This window comes from Mauremys mutica, chromosome 6 (genome assembly GCF_020497125.1).
Source record: "Mauremys mutica isolate MM-2020 ecotype Southern chromosome 6, ASM2049712v1, whole genome shotgun sequence".
Classification (NCBI taxonomy): domain Eukaryota; kingdom Metazoa; phylum Chordata; order Testudines; family Geoemydidae; genus Mauremys; species Mauremys mutica.
The window spans coordinates 129325842-129343501 of NC_059077.1; the positions used below are offsets into that span (position 1 = coordinate 129325842).

The 17660-nt window shown below is 44.7% G+C and overlaps 1 long non-coding RNA gene across 1 annotated transcript; it reads right to left on the minus strand.

The window, feature by feature from the left end:
• Positions 1–1375: 1375 nt before the first annotated feature.
• LOC123372605 lies at positions 1376–17309 on the minus strand. Its single transcript, XR_006580367.1, has 3 exons — positions 17146–17309; positions 3980–4123; positions 1376–1695 (listed from the first exon to the last, which is right to left on the minus strand). It is a non-coding gene; the product is annotated as an uncharacterized LOC123372605 (long non-coding RNA).
• Between the last annotated feature and the right edge of the window lie 351 nt (positions 17310–17660).

Genomic DNA, 17660 nt, shown 5'->3' on the forward strand with positions numbered 1-17660 from the left:
GGAGCCCCTGTCAGTCAGAACCCAGCCAGACAACCTAGGGGGGGTCGACGGTGACCGGTGTGGACTACGCACGGGGCGGCCGCTGAGCGGTGAACGGTGTCTGGAAAATTCCTTCGACCATGAATGCTACTGAGCGGGGGGCGACTACGGAGATCCCAGTGGTGGCTTGCCTCTGGACTGGGGAGCCAGCATTGGTGGTGCCCCTGGTACCGGCAGGGACATAACGTCCTGGGCTGCTTCCAAGGCCTTCGGCGTGGAGGGCATCCAGACATCTGGTGAAGTCTGCTCTGAATGAGCCAGGCTACTCCGCTCAACCTGAGTCGGAGGCCTGGAGGCCAATGGGGACCAAGGACTGGCCAACATGGGTCTAGCCTCACCCTCAGTCTTGCTCTGGTGCCGCGGTGGAGAAGGCCTCTTCTTAGCATTCTTGGTGTGCCCCGCGGATGGGGAGTGGTGCCAATTGGTAGATGGCACCAAGGGGTCGCCGCGCACTGACATCGCGGTACCCAGTGCCAACTCGGAGCAGCGCACCAGCGTTGGGGTCAATGCCGACTCCATCAGGATAGCCCGGAGCCGAATGTTCCTTTCTCTCTTGGTCCGAGGCTTGAAAGACCTGCAAATCTTGCAGTGATCGCTGAGATGGGTTTCCCCTAGATAGCGTAAACAGTCTGCGTGCGGATCACTCACTGGCATTGGCCGCCTACAAGTGTCGCATGACTTAAAGCCCAGGGCACAGGGCATGCCCCAACCTGGGCGCATTAAACTAAACTAATCTAACTACTTCAACTACTACACTGAACGAACAAGAGTTCTAGAGGAAAGCTGCAGACAAGCTGGAGCACAGCAGTTCTGAAGCAGCTTCACTGGCGGCAAGAAGGAACTGAGGGTTGGGGGAGCATGCAGCTCCCCTTATACCGTGCTATCTAGGCACTGCTCCAGGGGTCGCTAGGTGTGCTCCCCCCCACGGGTACTGCTAGAGGAAAAACTTCCGCCACCGGTGCACATGGCAAGCACGCACACCTATTGTGGAATACACATGAGCAATCACTCGAAGAAGAATTCTAGGCAATCTTAGCAATTACAGCAGAAGAACCATCATATCCAGCCCATTTCAACTAGTGTAACTGATTCCCCGTGGTATTCCAGTCTGAGTGCCCTGATGTCTTTGAAATGGAAATAGTCTGAACCAGAAACCCCAGATCCAGACACTCTGAACATTCTGGAGAAGTCTGGATCTGAACATGGACCAGTGGATCTGTTGCACGTTAAACCAAAACCTCAGTGCTGAGCATCTCTGAATTTTGGAAAAGTTTTAATCTTGAACAAAACTTTGTGGCTCGAATCCATCTCTAAATTGAACATTTAAATTGATGGTGCCTCACAATGACCTCTCAATGCAGCTGTTCCGTTGTTGAACTGCTTTCATCCTTAGAAAGTTTTCCAGACATCTTTAGCTGTCTACAAATGGTGAAGAATCTTGCTTACTTCAGTGATGCTCAATAACCGGTTTCAGGCACAGTTTTAGCTAGCACAGTTTGCATCCAAGGACAGGCTCTGGTTTTTAGAGAAAACAGCTATGCCAGAAGAAACGGCACTATAGACTAACTTCCCACAAGCCTTAGAAAATCTTACTGAAATCTGTAATATTCATGTTCTGTGTTTTCCTGAAGATCTTGTTGAGCAGGGGTGGCCAACCTGAGCATGAGAAAGAGCCAGAATTTACCAATGTACATTACCAAAGAGCCACAGTAATACATCAGTAGTCCCCCATCAGCTCCCCTCCTCTGCTCCCAGAGCCTCCCACCCCTCCCAGCCCTGTCGATCAGCACCTCCCCCTCCCTCCTCGCAGCCCCCGATCACTTGTTTCGTGGTGTGCAGGAGGCTCGGGGGGGAGGAGCGAGGGCACGACAGGCTCAGGGGAGGGGGCAGGGAGGGGTGGAGCAGGGGCAGGGCCTGTGGCAGAGCCAGGGGTTGAGCAGTGAGCACCCCCCGGCACACTGGAAAGTTGGCGCCTGTAGCTCCAGCCCCAGTGTCGGTGCCTGTACAAGGAGCCGCATATTAACTTCTGAAGAGCCGCGCGTGGCTCCGGAGCCACAGGTTGGCCACCCCTGTTGGAGAGGAAGATTCTGAGTCAAAATTCTTAGCATTTGATTCTCATTTACAGCACCCTGGCAGTGTAAAGCGGCTTCCAAATGGTTATAAATATTATCTAGCCCCCACCACCGCCCAGGTCTCTTTGAACTGCCAGAGTGATGTATAGGGGCCTTAATGTAAATGGAAGACCCTGGTAACTGCCTTTGGGGTGTCAATCCTCCCCTTTTAATATCTACTATCCTTTGGGAGATTCTTCAGCTACGATTTCAGCAAAAGCTAGTAAGTACGTGATTGTTTGATCCTCCTCATCACATTTTGATCATGAAAAGCTTATAAATCAGGTCCAAAGATGAGGAAATGGTTAATATTTTATTTGTATTACAGTAGCACCTTGAGATTGGGTCCGCATTGTGCTAGGTTGTGTACATACACATAGTAATAGAAACCCCCCCCCGCCCCCCATGCAAAGAGCTTACAATCTAAAGGCCACACAGACTGTACATAGACAAGCCCACGTGTAGAAGAGAGGAAGGTTTCTTATCCCCATTGCATAGATGGGGAATTGAGGAAAAGGGGAGATTTAGTGACTTACCCAAGCTCATATAAGAAGTCAGTGGCAGAGCAGGGAAATAAACCTAGATACGCTGCCTCCCAGCTGAGTGCCTTAACCACTAGACCAGCCTTTCTCTCTTTATCAGAACAAAAATATTCATATTATCCCAGATAGTTACAAAACCTGTGCAGGCCTGGGGGTAAAAACATTGTTTCTCTAATCTGAATTTTTTTCTTTAAGTCTTATATCTCATTTCTGTCTAAACTTTTGGTAAGGAAACAAAATATTTGCTTTATAGGTTCAATGATGCCAAGACTTTTCTTTCTACACTATCTTCACTAGTCAGCTTGCCATTGAATTGAAGCTATCCAATGCCCTGTCCTACATCCGGGTGCATTTTCTATCCGGTCTGGTAATAACGTATTAAGAACATAAGAACGGCCATACTAGGTCATCAATGGTCTAGCTAGCTCAGTATCCTCCCTTCCAATGGTGGCTGGTTCCAGATGCTTCAGAGGGAATGATCTGAGCAGGGCAATTCTGAGTGCTCCATCCCCTCGTCCAGTCCCAGCCTCTGGGAAGTTGACTAACTTCTCCACACTGGCACTTCCCATTGCCAAATCTTCCCGGTCCAGATCCTCAGCTGGTGCAAACCAGCGCTGACTTCAAGGGCGCTGCACCAGTTTGCATCAGATGAGGATCTAGCCCATGTGTGGTTTTGTCCTTTCTGGCCCATATTAAGCCCTGCCCGCCTCCCCCGATTCCTGGCTGGAACATTTCCACTGTTGTGACTGCAGTGCTTCTTGAGAGATAGTTACACTGAACAATATACTATTGTAACCTCTGATGAAAGGCGTCTGGGACAGGACTCACATTAACCAGTAATACAGGGCACCTGTTGGCTAGGAGGACCTTTGCACCTCATGCTAGAGGTCCGTTAACATGCTGATTAAAGAGATCAACAAGTATTTTGGCAATAATTTGATGTTTAACTTTCCGCCTGCTATTTAAATGCTAATGAAATGTTTTAACATGTCATACATGGTTTTATGGATTAATAAGCAATAAGTGTACAAGTTACACTTTTTATGTGATTTAGAATTAATTGCAGGATGGTGAGATTTTCTCCTTTATATACCTATTAAACCCACGTAACTGCTCTTTTTACAGTTGATTGGTGTTCATTTAACATACAGTAATTGCTCTTTAAAGGCTTTAGTAAGTGCATATTTGAGACAATTTACTGTGTTAGCAATTTCCTGGCAGTATTCCACAGAGGTATAGGAAAGCAAATCATTTTCAGCTCTGGGATTCTCCTGGAGTATGGCATACCTTTCCTCCGTTGATTGTGTGCAGAGCGGTTGGCCACTGGGACTCTACCTCGACACGTAGGGAGGCTCTTCTTATTAGCAACGCGTGATACCGTAGCATGCCTGGCCGTAGCTAGTTGAGCAAAGAGGATATTGGGATGTATCACTAGAAAACAAACCAGAAGGGACTAATGAAGAGGCCATGGGACCTAGTGGATAGAGCACTGGGCTGGGCAGCAGGAGACCTGGGTTCTTCTGGCTGACCTGCAGCACCTAGCATGATGGGGTCCCACTCTTGACTGCACTTTTAGGCCCCACTGTAACGTAAATGATAGCTTCAGAAAACAGCTGAGGTAATGTAAACCTTCTCCTTTCTATCCAGTATTCAGACTCAACCACAATCTCTGGTAAAAGTTCCAAGCGATAAGGATAACAATAGAAAATATGTGTTGGCTTTCCTTTCCCACCTAACCAGCTGTGGGAAATCTCTGTCTTGGTAATCTAGAGGACACTGAGGGGTTGCTGCCAATGCTTTTGGGCTGTGGGCACAAGACTAATTTGCACAGGGGAGAAATGGGAACCTGACATGGGGCGAGAGGTTAAAGGCTTAAGCAATCCTTCAGTGGGACTAGTTGCATGCAGAGAGTGTTTGCAAGACCAGGGCCTTGCACTAAAACAGAAGCAGTTGAGAAGAAGGAAGATGGAGAAGGCCTAGAACGTTTCACTTCAGGAAATGCAGGAATACGATATGAGTTTTCAGTCGGACACTTTTCTTTGGATGCTCAAATTCCAAGACTCCTATACCAATGAAAAGCTGAGTCTATTTATTACCTATTTCCTTTCCCTGACCGACTGAAATGCTTGGATGTAGAATATAGTTATATTTGCTGTGGAGTCTGATTCGCTGTAATAGCAAAATGGAGGTAGGTTCATTCTAATTGTTTACTGAAATGTGTTTAATATGGACTTAGGTCCTGATCCTCCAAACACTTATGTATGTTCTTAACTTTACTCATGTGCATAAAATTAAGCATGTGTTTAAGTTTTTTGCAAGGTCTGAGCCTTATTTTTGCCCTCCTAATTAGAAATTTCTACTTTATAATTATTCCACAATTCAGACGCATTCCACCTAGTGACCTAAAAGGAACTGCATCAGATCATGTATTAAAAATGCTTCATTTTTATACAGTTCCCATTTAAAACAAAAATCCATCATTTTTGGCCTCAGTCCAACTACACATTTAAGTATGTGCCTAACTTTAAACACACAGAGCACGACTGTCAATGGAACCACTTTGATCTTGTGTCAAGTATCAGAGGGGGAGCCGTGTTAGTCTGGATCTGTAAAAACAACAAAGAGTCCTGTGGCACCCTATAGACTAACAGACGTGTTGGTGCATAAGCTTTCATGGGTGAATACTCACTTCATCAGATGCATAGACCTTGTGCTTCCTGTTAAGCACATATTTAAGTGCTTTGCTGAGTAGGGATGGACTGTCTGATGCAATGCTCATTGAAGTGAATGGGAGTCTTTCCAATGACTTCAATGGACTTTGATCTGGCCTTTCATACCAAACTTGTCATCAGGTTATTGAGACTTGTTGCCATATTCGACATTTTAGCCCACACTGACTCTAGCTTGGTGGAAGAGGCCATGTTTTTTGCTGGGATTCCAATTTACCAAACATCAATGCAGGGTGAGTGTCTAAATTGCTTTCTAGGGTTCCCGTTTGCCACAGATGTCTGTGTATCTTCAGGTTTAAGTTGTGTACTCACACAGAAAAGGCATTTGGTTAGCTTCTATCCCTTTATTCTCCTTTTCAGGGTACACACACTCACATCTGCTGAGTCTCCCTGGAGGATGACCTAGTGGTTAAGGACATTAACCTAGTACTTGGAAGACCTGCGTTCAAGTCCTTGCTCTGTCACAGACTTCCTGTGTGATTTTCATAGAATCATAGAATCTCAGGGTTGGAAGGGACCTCAGGAGGTCATCTAGTCCAACCCCCTGCTCAAAGCAGGACCAAACCCAACTAAATCATCCCAGCCAGGGCTTTGTCAAGCCTGACCTTAAAAACCTCTAAGGAAGGAGATTCCACTACCTCCCTAGGTAACCCATTCCAGTGCTTCACCACCCTCCTAGTGAAAATGTTTTTTTCTAATATCCAACCTAAACCTCCCCCACTGCAACTTGAGACCATTGCTCCTTGTTCTGTCATCTGGTGCCACTGAGAACAGTCTAGATCCATCCTCTTTAGAGTCCCCCTTCAGGTAGTTGACAGGGGTTTGGGGCAAGTCTCTTAGACGTCTGCATTGCAATCAGAGTTGTGATTGCAGCTCAGGTAGGTAAACCCATGTTAGCTTGAATTTAGCTAGCACGGCTAAAAATATAGCAGTGAAGATGCAACGGCACATGTGTACTAGTGCTCTCAACCCAGGCCATGGTCTGCACTGCCTTGTCTTCACTGCTAATTTTAGCCATGCTAGTTAGATTAAAGCTAGGCAGGTGTGTCTATGTAAGATGCAATCACAGCTCCGATAGCAGCATGGACCTCCCTTCGTCTCTCAGTACCTTAATTCCCCATCTGTAAAATGGGGATAATAGCATGGCTCTGCCTCACAGGGTGTTGTAAGGATAAATACATTAAAGTCATGCCTGACCAACCTGATTGCCTTCCATGAGGAGATAACTGGCTCTGTGGATGAGGGGAAAGCAGTGGATGTGCTATTTCTTGACTTTAGCAAAGCTTTTGATACGGTCTCTCACAGTATTCTTGCCAGCAGGTTAAAGAAGTATGGGCTGGATGAATGGACTATAAGGCGCTAGAAAGCTGGCTAGATTGTGGGGCTCAATGGGCAGTGATCAATGGCTCCATGTCTAGTTGGCAGCCGGTATCTAGCTGAGTGCCACAGGGATCGGTCCTGGGGCCAGTTTTGTTCAATATCTTCATTAATGATCTGGCTGATGGGATGAATTGAACCCTCAGCAAATTCGCAGATGACACTAAGCTGGGAGGAGTGATAGATAGGGTAGGGATAGGATCCACAGTGACCAAGACAAACTGGAGGATTGGGCCAAAAGAAATATGATGAGGATCAACAAGGAAAAGTGCAGAGTCCTGCACTTGGGATGGAAGAATCCCATGCACTGCTACAGACTGGGGACTGACTGGCTAAGCAGCAGTTCTTCAGAAAAGGATCTAGGGGTTACAGGGGATGAGAAGCTGGATATGAGTCAGCAGTTGCCCTTGTTGCCAAGAAGGCCAATGGCAAATTGGGCTGCATTAGTAGGGGCATTGCCAGCAGATCGAGGGAAGTGATTATTCCCCTCTATTCGGCACTGGTGAGGCCACACCTGGAGTACTGTGTCCAGTTTTGCGCCCCCCCCCCCCGAAAGGATGTGGGCAAATTGGAGACAGTCCATCGGAGGGCAATGAAAATGATTAGGGGGTTGGGACACATGACTTACAAGGAAAGGCTGAAGGAACTGGGGTTATTTAGTCTGCAGAAGAGAAGAGTGAGGGGGGATTTGATAGCAGCCTTCAACTACCTGAAGGGGGGTTCCAAAGAGAATGGAGCTCGGCTGTTCTCAGTGGTAGCAGATGACAGAACAAGGAGTAATGGTCTCAAGTTGCAATGGGGAAGGTCTAGGTTGGATATTAGGAAACACTATTTCACTAGGAGGGTGGTGAAGCACTGGAATGGGTTACCTAGGGAGGTGTGGAATCTCCTTCCTTAGAGGTTTTTAAGGCCTGGCTTGACCAAGCCCTGGCTGGGATGATTTAGTTGGGGTTGGTCCTGCTTTGAGCAGGGGTTGGACTAGGGGGACCTCCGGAGGTCCCTTCCAACCTTGAGATTCTATGATTCTATGTGAGGTGCTCAGATAACATAGTAATATGGGCCAGACAGGTAGGTATGATAAACAGGCATATGCTATAAACCACGCTCATCCCCATCTGTTGTGATATATAGAGAATTTGGGGGGCAATAGAAAACAGATTACTGCTTCCTAAGTAACTGATACTGCAGGATGCATAATGTCTGCCATCTAAGTGACAGCAATATCTGCAATCCAGTACACAAGGCGTAAGTGAAGGAAGAATATGGCTTGAAATCTGTATGCTGGAGAGGTAGAGCACATTGAAGAGAAAGCAATTTTTGTTTCACATCATTCCTTTTGTATCCTTGTGACAAGGCAGCATAATAAAGCTCAACTTTTTTTCCATCTCAATTGCTGCCTTAAAAGAAAACAGGGAAGACCTATCTTTAGCATCAAATGAACAATGGGCACTCTTCCAGAGAGGAGAAAGGAACTGCTTTTGAAAGAGTTGTGGAGGAAAGTGCAAAATGTTCTAACTTCACATGAAATAAATATTTAAATGATATGCATTTGGCACATTGTCTTACAGATGTCAGTGTAGCGTTTACACTCCAGGTTTATATAAAACACGGGCTTGGTGGGGGATGCAGGAGACAAGGGAGCTAGAAATCTCTTAGCATAGACAGGGATACACAAAGAGCCACTAACACAAATGCTTTTCATGTTCAAAACACTTTAGAAATAGTAACTAATTAAATTACTACAAGCTGGTGTATTTCATCCTATCAAAGAGACACACCATAGCTGAAATCTTCAAGGACAGGCCGGCGCTGCCTCATATAGTTAGGGGAGATGCCACAGTCACAAGGCACATGCACAGCCCCTCTATGTACTGCTAGGCAAAAGTCTCCATCTCTGATGTGCTGGGCATGCACACATCTCCATGGAATACACGTCTACATCACATCTCGAAGAACCACCGTTTCATTTTCAGGGCTGCCTCGGAGACATGGACACATTAAGTTGAATGGGATTTGGACACCTAAATCCTGTAGGCAGCTTTGAAAATTTCAGCAGAAGATCTTGGGCCGATCCAGTTTGCACTTAGAAAGCCATAGGAAGCCGCCTGGAACAACTGAAGTACTATAGAAAGTGGATTCTACTTACAGGGCCAGATTCTCAAAATTCAGTGGAGCTGCATAACACCTGCTAAGAATCTGTCCCCAGAGTTAGGGGGTTGAACCAAAGCCCACTGAAGTCCATGGAAAGACTCTTATTTACTTTAGTGGGCTTTGGCCTGGGGCTGGGGAGAGAAGTTCTTACTGACTGGAAAGGTGGGTTGTGTGGGAGGCAAGGATGTTCCTCCATCGAGCCCTCTGCTTCCTAAAATTGCTGCTGCACCATCATGTCTAGCCATCCTACGAGCACAGGCACCGAGGGGATCCATAGGCCATTATGAACGAGCAATAAGCACCCTCCTCTCGCAGAAGTGAAAAGAAAGCCCGTGCTCCCTGTATTATGTCTCCCTTTTATGGGGCAGGATGGATAATCCAGGCACATAACTTGCTCACAGTGTGAAAAAGCCAACAGACACTGTTCTGGAGCTAATTTTAAAGAGGTGAGAGCAGGTTAATGGATTAGCTTGTTCTCTGTATTATCAGGATAGATTTATTATTTTTGACAGAACGATGACTGGGGTTTTACATAATCCACTTCAGATGGGGCAGGTGGGATTCTGCCAGTTTCATTCCCCTGTTGAACAGGCATCCGTGATTCATAGCAGAGCCTATGAGACCAAACCATGAATAGCTTCATTTTATTAAAAAACAAAACCTCATAAATCTGGGTCACACCCCTAAGAACTTTGGTAAAAAATATAATTTTAATGGCTGTGTTGCACACAGGGCCGCCCAGAGGATTCAGGCGGTAATTCGGCAGTGGGGGGGTCCTTCCGCTCCAGGACCCGCCACCAAAGTTCCCCGAAGACCCGCGGTGGGGACCCCCCCCCACCAAATTACTGCCGAAGACCCAGCACTTTGGCGGCGGGTCCCGCTTGGGCGGTAGGGCGGAAGGACCCCCCCCGCCGCCAAAGACCCGGAGCAGAAGAAGCTCCGGGGGCCCAGGCCCCGCTACAGTTTTCCAGGGCCCCCAGAGCGAGTTAAGGACCCCACTCCAGGGGCTCCAAAAAACTCTCGTGGGGGCCCCTGCAGGGCTGGGGCAAATTGCCCCACTTGCCCACCCTCCCCCCCCCCCCGGGCGGCCCTGGTTGCACAGCATCAAACTGTCTAGATTTTCCCCAAAAGACGAATGGCTCTGATGCCGCCAGTGCAGCTCAAGCATTGGTGCCTATTTATGTCTTCAGGGCATGTTTTCCCTTTGGTGTTTGTGCTTGTCTCTCATTGGTGCCAACACAACAGAACTAACAGCCTGTAACTGCGAGGACAGGTGGCCTTGTGGTTACGGTTCTGCATTAAGGTTCAGCAGAATGATGTTGGATGCCTGGTTCTCCTACATGGTTCCTGTCTGCCTTTGTGCAAGTCACTTATTTTGGCTGTGCTTTGGTTCCACACCTGTACATTGAGGTTCAATCAACCTCCCCTCCCTTTGGGGTTTGAAGGTAAATTCATTAATGGGATGAGGTGCTAAGATAGGGGACAGAGTCCATGGAAAATGGCTCTTTACCAGATGGTCCTACAATACTGGACCAAATGGCACACCACTACTTTGGGTGGTTCTTCACTAGCAGCCTCTCATCACATGATGGACTAAATACAGTAAAGTATGTCTAAAGGAGCCATCCAAATATTTGTTTCATAGTGGAAATGATCTTTTAGCTTTTAAGTTTTGCAAAAATTATGCCAGAAATTTTCAGGTTACCTTAAAGTGACCATTTGAAAACAAGGTTTTTGGTTTTTTTCGGAGGGTGAGGTGGTGGTTGTAGGTACTATTGTAGTTAAATCCTGAGAATTTATTTTGGTTGCTATTAAAATCTCTAAAATTGACACTTGCAAGTAATTAACATTACCCAGTATGCCGTATGGGAGGCAGAGCAAATAGCAAGATGCAATTAATTTGGCCAAAGTAAAGATTGTAATAATTTGTAATAATGCTCATTGCACTTAGCAAAAATTACAAGCGAAATAAAGATTTTGCCCTATGGTACGTAACAAGCAAGACAACTTGAGCTGAAAATCTTATAAGTTTATACCTCAAACTAAACTTTGTTTTAATGTTGCTGAGTGTGATGGGGTGTCCGCCCCACACTGGTCTGTAAGGAGTTAATGGAGCCCCAGGGAGGCTGTGCAGCAAGCAGCCAATAGGAGAGTGGCTGCGAGGAGCAGCCAATCAGGGCCAGGCAAGCCCATATAAGAAGATCTGCAGGGCAGAGCAGGTTGAGTTGCTCCTTGGAGCTCAAGGCGGGAGGACTGGGTGCCTTGCAAGAGGAAGAATGCTGGACAGAGCAGTGCTGGGCAGGATCAGCGGAGTGAGAGCAAGCTCCTGGCTGACTGCCAAGGCTGGCAGACTGAGGCCCTGAGGCCAGGGAGAAGAAAGTACTGAGGCCAGGGAGAAGTGGCCCTGGGAAATAGATTGAGAGGTTGGAGGGATGCAGCATGTGGCTGCCACCTACAGGGTCCCTGGGCCTGAACCTGGAGCAGTGGGTTGGCCCAGGTCCCACCTTCACTCCCTCTCTCCACTGAGGAAATGGCTTGACTGTTGGACTGCGATACTGTTACCTGGAAGCGGGGAGCAAGCCCTGAAGAGGACACCACGGTCCTTGGAGAAACATGGGTCCAGGAACAGAGATGACGGCAGGTGAGAGACCATCAGGACTCAGCGTATTGACCTGTGGATCTGATCTGCAAGACAACCAGTAGGAGGCGCTGGCATGGTGGGTCCCACCCCATCACACTGAGGTAGTATTACTTGTATTGGCACTGTCTCCAAAAGTATTATTGGCTGAAAATTTTCCAATGGACCAATTTTCTGTTTGAAAATGTTGATTCAACAAAATTGAAAAGTTCTGCAGGGGCGTCAGTTTCACTAAAAAAATCAAATGATTAATTTAAGTAAAATCAAAATTAATCATTTCAATATTTTCATTTCAAAATAACTTTTTTGTTTCAACTTTTATTTTATTTTTGATTTCATCTTTTATTCTAAATAAAAGTTCTGATTTTATCTAAGCAAGATGTTTCTATTGACCCAAACCAAAATATTTTGGAATTTTTCATTTTGTGGAAAATTCTGAATTTCTCCATTTTGTTCTGATTTGGAATGAAAGTGGATTTCAAAACCATGGAGTTTCCAGTGAAATAGAAATGCTGGTTTCTTCACAGCTCAACTTGAAAGCTTTATTATATTGACCGTATTCTGACAGTAAAATAGATCCACACCATCTACCTCAGTTACATTGCTTTTACATTGATTTAATTAATATGATAGAGTTTTATCAACAAAATACTGGTGGAACAGAGCTGAAAATCAGACCATAAGTTGAGGCCAGATTCCCATCTGATGTAAATTGGAATAGGGCTATTGTTTTTCTTTTCATGGAGCTATGTCAATCAAAAGCAACTGAAAATCTGATCTTTTGTTTTGTATTACTATCATAACATTTTTTAACATAGGCTTCCATTGATCTTTTATGAAGAGATTACAAAACTAAGTCCTATAAGACGTTTGATTTCTGGTCATTGCTACAATAAAATTAACATGAAATGACAATATTTCACATGAATGTTGGCACTACAGCTGAGAATATGGTGGGGGCGGAAATCTGCAAATATTTGTTTGAATTCTGGTTTACTGACAGAATAACTGAGTGACTCAATATGTTGTGGATATTGAACCTGAGGATCATATGTGTATGGTTAATTCAAGGCCTGCCCTTGGCAGATTTCTGAGAATGTGTGTTGTGCACATTAGTTACGTTCTCTAGGGCTCTTTCTGGAAGTTTGCACTATGGTGATGGGTTGCAGTATAAAAGTATAAGATAGAATTCAAGCGTGTTCACTTCCCTTCTCTAGGAATGCGTGCTAAAATAATACAATTTAAGAAAATGTTACATGCTGTTCACAGAAAACAAGTTATGAATATTGCAAATGCCCACATTTGCATCAGAAACTTGGTTCAAAGAGTGACGCCCCTCCAGTCAAGGAACAGAATGTACCCTGTTACTAAGGGGTGTCAAATTTTGAATTTCAAATATGGAATGTTTGCAAAGAACTGCTGTACCAATAAGCTACAGGCAAAGAATTCTTAGTTCAAATTATTTGGTGCATAATTTCAAATAGCGAAAATACTTGAGAAAGTTGCAAATGTTTGCAACTATTAATTAATATAAAATGGCAAAATTGGGCAAAAGCAGCAAAGAATCCTGTGGCACCTTATAGACTAACAGACGTTTTGGAGCATGAGCTTTAGTGGGTGAATACCCACTTCGTCTTGCATCCGACGAAGTGGGTATTCACCCACGAAAGCTCATGCTCCAAAACGTCTGTTAGTCTATAAGGTGCCACAGGATTCTTTGCTGCTTTTACAGATCCAGACTAACACGGCTACCCCCTCTGAAAATTGGGCAAATAATTTTTTTGCTCAGCTCTGGCTGATGTTTGGAAGGTGACACATATATGGTAAATGGAGTGCTGGTGAAGGTGTCTTATGCACTAGATTTAAGATGTGAGGCGAGGTTTTAAGATAATAGAAATGTAGGACTGGAAGTGACTTTGAGAAATCATCCAGTCCAGCCCACTGCACTGAGGCAGGATTAAGTAAACCCCTAGACCATCCCTGACAGGGGTTTGTCCAGCCTGTTCTTAAAAACCTCTAGTGATGAGGATTCCACAAACTCCCTTGGAAGTCTGGTCCAGAGCTGAACTACTCTTCTAGTTAGACAGTTCCTATTATCTAGAATCACAGAATCATAGAATAGAATCATAGAATATCAGGGTTGGGAGGGACCTCAGGAGGTCATCTAGTCCAACCCCCTGCTCAAAGCAGGACCAAACCCAACTAAATCATCTCAGCCAGGGCTTCGTCAACCCTGACCTTAAAAACCTCTAAGGAAGGAGATTCCACCACCTCCCTAGGTAACCCATTCCAGTTCTTCACCACCCTACTAGTGAAAAAGTTTTTCCTAATATCCAACCTAAGCCTCCCCCACTGCAACTTGAGACTGTTACTCCTTGTTCTGTCATCTGGTACCACTGAGACCAGTGTAGATCCATCCTCTTTCAGATGGTTGAAAGCAGCTATCAAATCCTCCCTCATTCATCTCTTCTGCAGACTAAACAATCCCAGTTCCCTCAGCCTCTCCTCATAAGTCATGTGCTCCAGCCACGTAAACATTTTTGTTGCCCTCCGCTGGACTCTTTCCAATTTTTCCACATCCTTCTTGCAGTGTGGGGCCCAAAACTGGACACAGTACTCCAAATGAGGCCTCACCAATGTCAAATAGAGGGGAATGATCACTTCCCTCGATCTGCTGGCAATGCTCCTGCTTATACAGCTCCAAATGCTGTTAGCCTTCTTGTCAACAAGGGCACGTTGTTGACTCATATCCAGCTTCTCATCCACTGTAACCCCTAGGTCCTTTTTCTGCAGAACTGCTGCCCAGCCACTCGGTCCCTAGTCTGTAGCAGTGCGTGGGATTCTTCTATCCTAAGTGCAGGACTCTGCACTTATCCTTGTTGAACCTCATCAGGTTTCTTTTGGCCCAATCCTCTAATTTGTCTAGGTCACTCTGTATCCTATCCCTACCATCCAGCATATTTACCACTCCTCCCAGTTTAGTGTCATCTGCAAACTTGCTGAGGGTGCAGTCTACGCCATCCTCCAGATCATTAATGAAGATATTGGGGCACTCCACTTGATACCGGCTGCCAACTAGATGTGGAGCCACTAATCACTACCTGCTGAGCCAGAAGATCTAGCCAGCTTTCTATCCACCTTATTGTCCATTCATCCAGCCCTAATTCTATCCACAGTTAAGCCTGTGCTACCTCGGTGATGTCAACAGACCAGTGTGGATGTAACTGAGGGGATATTCTGGCCCTTGATTCAAAACTTAGCATGGGCCAGTTACAGTGGACACACAGGAAAGAATAAAACAAAACATTAAAGGAATAGTCACAGTATTGTATTAATAGCCCCCTAACTTCTTGCTAGTTGAAACCTAAAGTTATCCTGGAAAGAAACAGCAATAAATAATAGGACTGTCGATTAATCGCAGTTAACTCATGTGCTTAACTAAAAAAATTAATCGTGATTAATTGCAGTTTTAATTTTACTGTTGAACAATAGAACACCAATTGAAACTTATTAATTTTTTTGGGATGTTTTTCTACATTTTCAAATATATTGACTTCAGTTACAACACAGAATACAAAGTGTACAGTGCTCACTTTATATTTTTTATTACAAATATTTGCACTGTAAAAATGATAAACAAAAGAAATAATATTTTTCAATTCACCTCACAAGTATTATAATGTAATCTCTTTATCATGAAAGTGCAACGTACAAACGTAGATTTTTTTTGTTACATAACTGAATTCAAAAACAAAACTATGTAAAACTTTAGAGCCTCTAAGTCCACTCAGTCCTACTTCTTGTTCAGCCAACTGCTAAGACAAACGTGGTTGTTTATATTTACAGGTGATAATGATGCCCACTTCCTATTTACAATGTCACCTGAAAGTGAGAACAGGTGTTCGCATGGCACTTTTGTAGCTGGCATTGCAAGGTATTTACGTGCCTGATATGCTACACATTCGTATGCCCCTTCATGTGTCGGCCTCTATTCCAGATGCTCATTTAAAAAATATAATGCATTAATTAAATTTGTGACTGAACTCCTTGGGAGAGAATTATATGTCCCCTGCTCTGTTTTACTGGCATAGCAGTCTCGGATGATGACCCAGCATATGTTCATTTTAAGAAAACTTTCACTGCAGATTTGACAAAACACAAAGAAGGTACCAATGTGAGATTTCTAAGGATAGATACAGCACTCGGCCCAAGGTTTAAGAATCTGAATTGCCTTCCAAAATCTGAGAGGGAAGACACATGGAGCATGCTTTCAGATGTCTTAAAAGAGCAACACTCTGATGCAGAAACAACAGAACCCGAACCACCAAAAAAGAAAATCAATCTTCTGCTGTTGGCATCTGACTCAGATGATGAAAATGAACATGCATTGCTCTGCACTGTTTTGAATCATTATCGAGTAGAACCTGTTAGCAGCATGGACACATCCCCTGGAATGATGGTTGAAGCATCAAGAGACATATGAATCGTTAGCGCATCTGGCACGTAATATCTTGTGACGCTGGCTATAACAGTGCCATGCAAATGCCTGTTCTCACTTTTAGGTGACATTGTAAACAAGAAGCAGGCAGCATTATCTCCTGCAAATGTAAACAAACTTGTTTGTCTGAGCAATTGGCTGAAAAAGAAGTAGGACTGAGTGGACTTGTAGGCTCTAAAGTTTTACATTGTTTTATTTTGAATACAGGTTTTTTTGTACACAATTCTACATTTGTAAGTTCAACTTTCATGATAAAGAGATTGCACTACAGTACTTGTAATGGGGGAATTGAAAAATACTATTTCTTTTGTTATAGTGCAAATATTTGTAATACAAAATAAATATAAAGTGAGCACTGTACAGTTTGTATTCTGTGTTGTAATTGAAATCAATATATTTGAAAATGTAGAAAACATCCAAAAAAATATTTTTTAATCATGCAATTAATCAAGATTAATTTTTAATTGCTTGACAGTCCTAATGAATAGATCTGTATTCCTGTTGGAGCCAGTTAGAGGCTGCTTAGCATAACTGTGTGCCATAACCCACTCAAAGCACTCACCTTCTTTCCTTTGTGTGGCCCAAGGTATTGTGGGTATGGAGTGGGTACGGCTTTGGCTGTATGTGGGGTATTTCTTTCTCAAGGACATTAACGTGTATCCACTGGGGGTTCGACTGAGGCTTTGCATCAAACCCTGAGCCAGGGGCAGCATGGTGTTGCATGGCCCCAGGAGCAGTCTGGGAACTGGAGTGTCACAATCGGGTCCCCATGCTTGAGAGGAGGGGAGTCGTTTGTACAGCTTGGCACTGATTGAATGTTTATATTTATTACTATTTATTATATTCCCATAGTGCCTAGGAGCCCTAGTCATGGCCCAGCAGCCCACTGAACTAAAAGACCATCCCTGGCCCGAGAAGCTGACTATCTAATCCCACCTCCATTCCCCCCCTCCCCCCCGCAAACCTCAGACATCCCTAGATTGCTGCACAAAATAAACTTCCCTTCAAATTAGGGAGCTCTTTAAGGTTTAATTAGCTTTGATTAAGGTACAGCACTAACCTGTGCTGCGGTAATGAACTTCTCTCCTTTTCCAGAACTAGCGTTGCTCTTATTTTGAACTCTCGGTGGTGCACATTTTCACTGCAAATCCCCTTTTCTCTCTGAACAGGACATCTGACACCTCGCAGACCTGGAATTTTAATTAAAGTGAACGATACCTGGAGGTAGGAGTCCACATTCTCAAATTACTATAAAGCTAATGGGGGGGGGGGAACCTTGCATGCTAATAAAGGCAAATGTAAAAGGCTGGATTGAGGTGATCCTCTCTCGCCTCCATGGAATATCAGATGAAGACAGCTTTGGGGCTGAATTCCATCTCCACTGAGATCAGGAGAATTAAGCTGGAAGGCGTGGGAGACTGCCACTTTTTGACAGTTTTCTCCAGGTCTTGGAAACATGGCAGGCAGCCAGTTGACAAGATCCTGTTACCACAGCTGGAGCCAGGTAAAAGGCAATTGAAAAAGATGCTCTAAGGATTGCAAAAAAAGCAAAGGCAGAGAAGATCACGTCAGTAT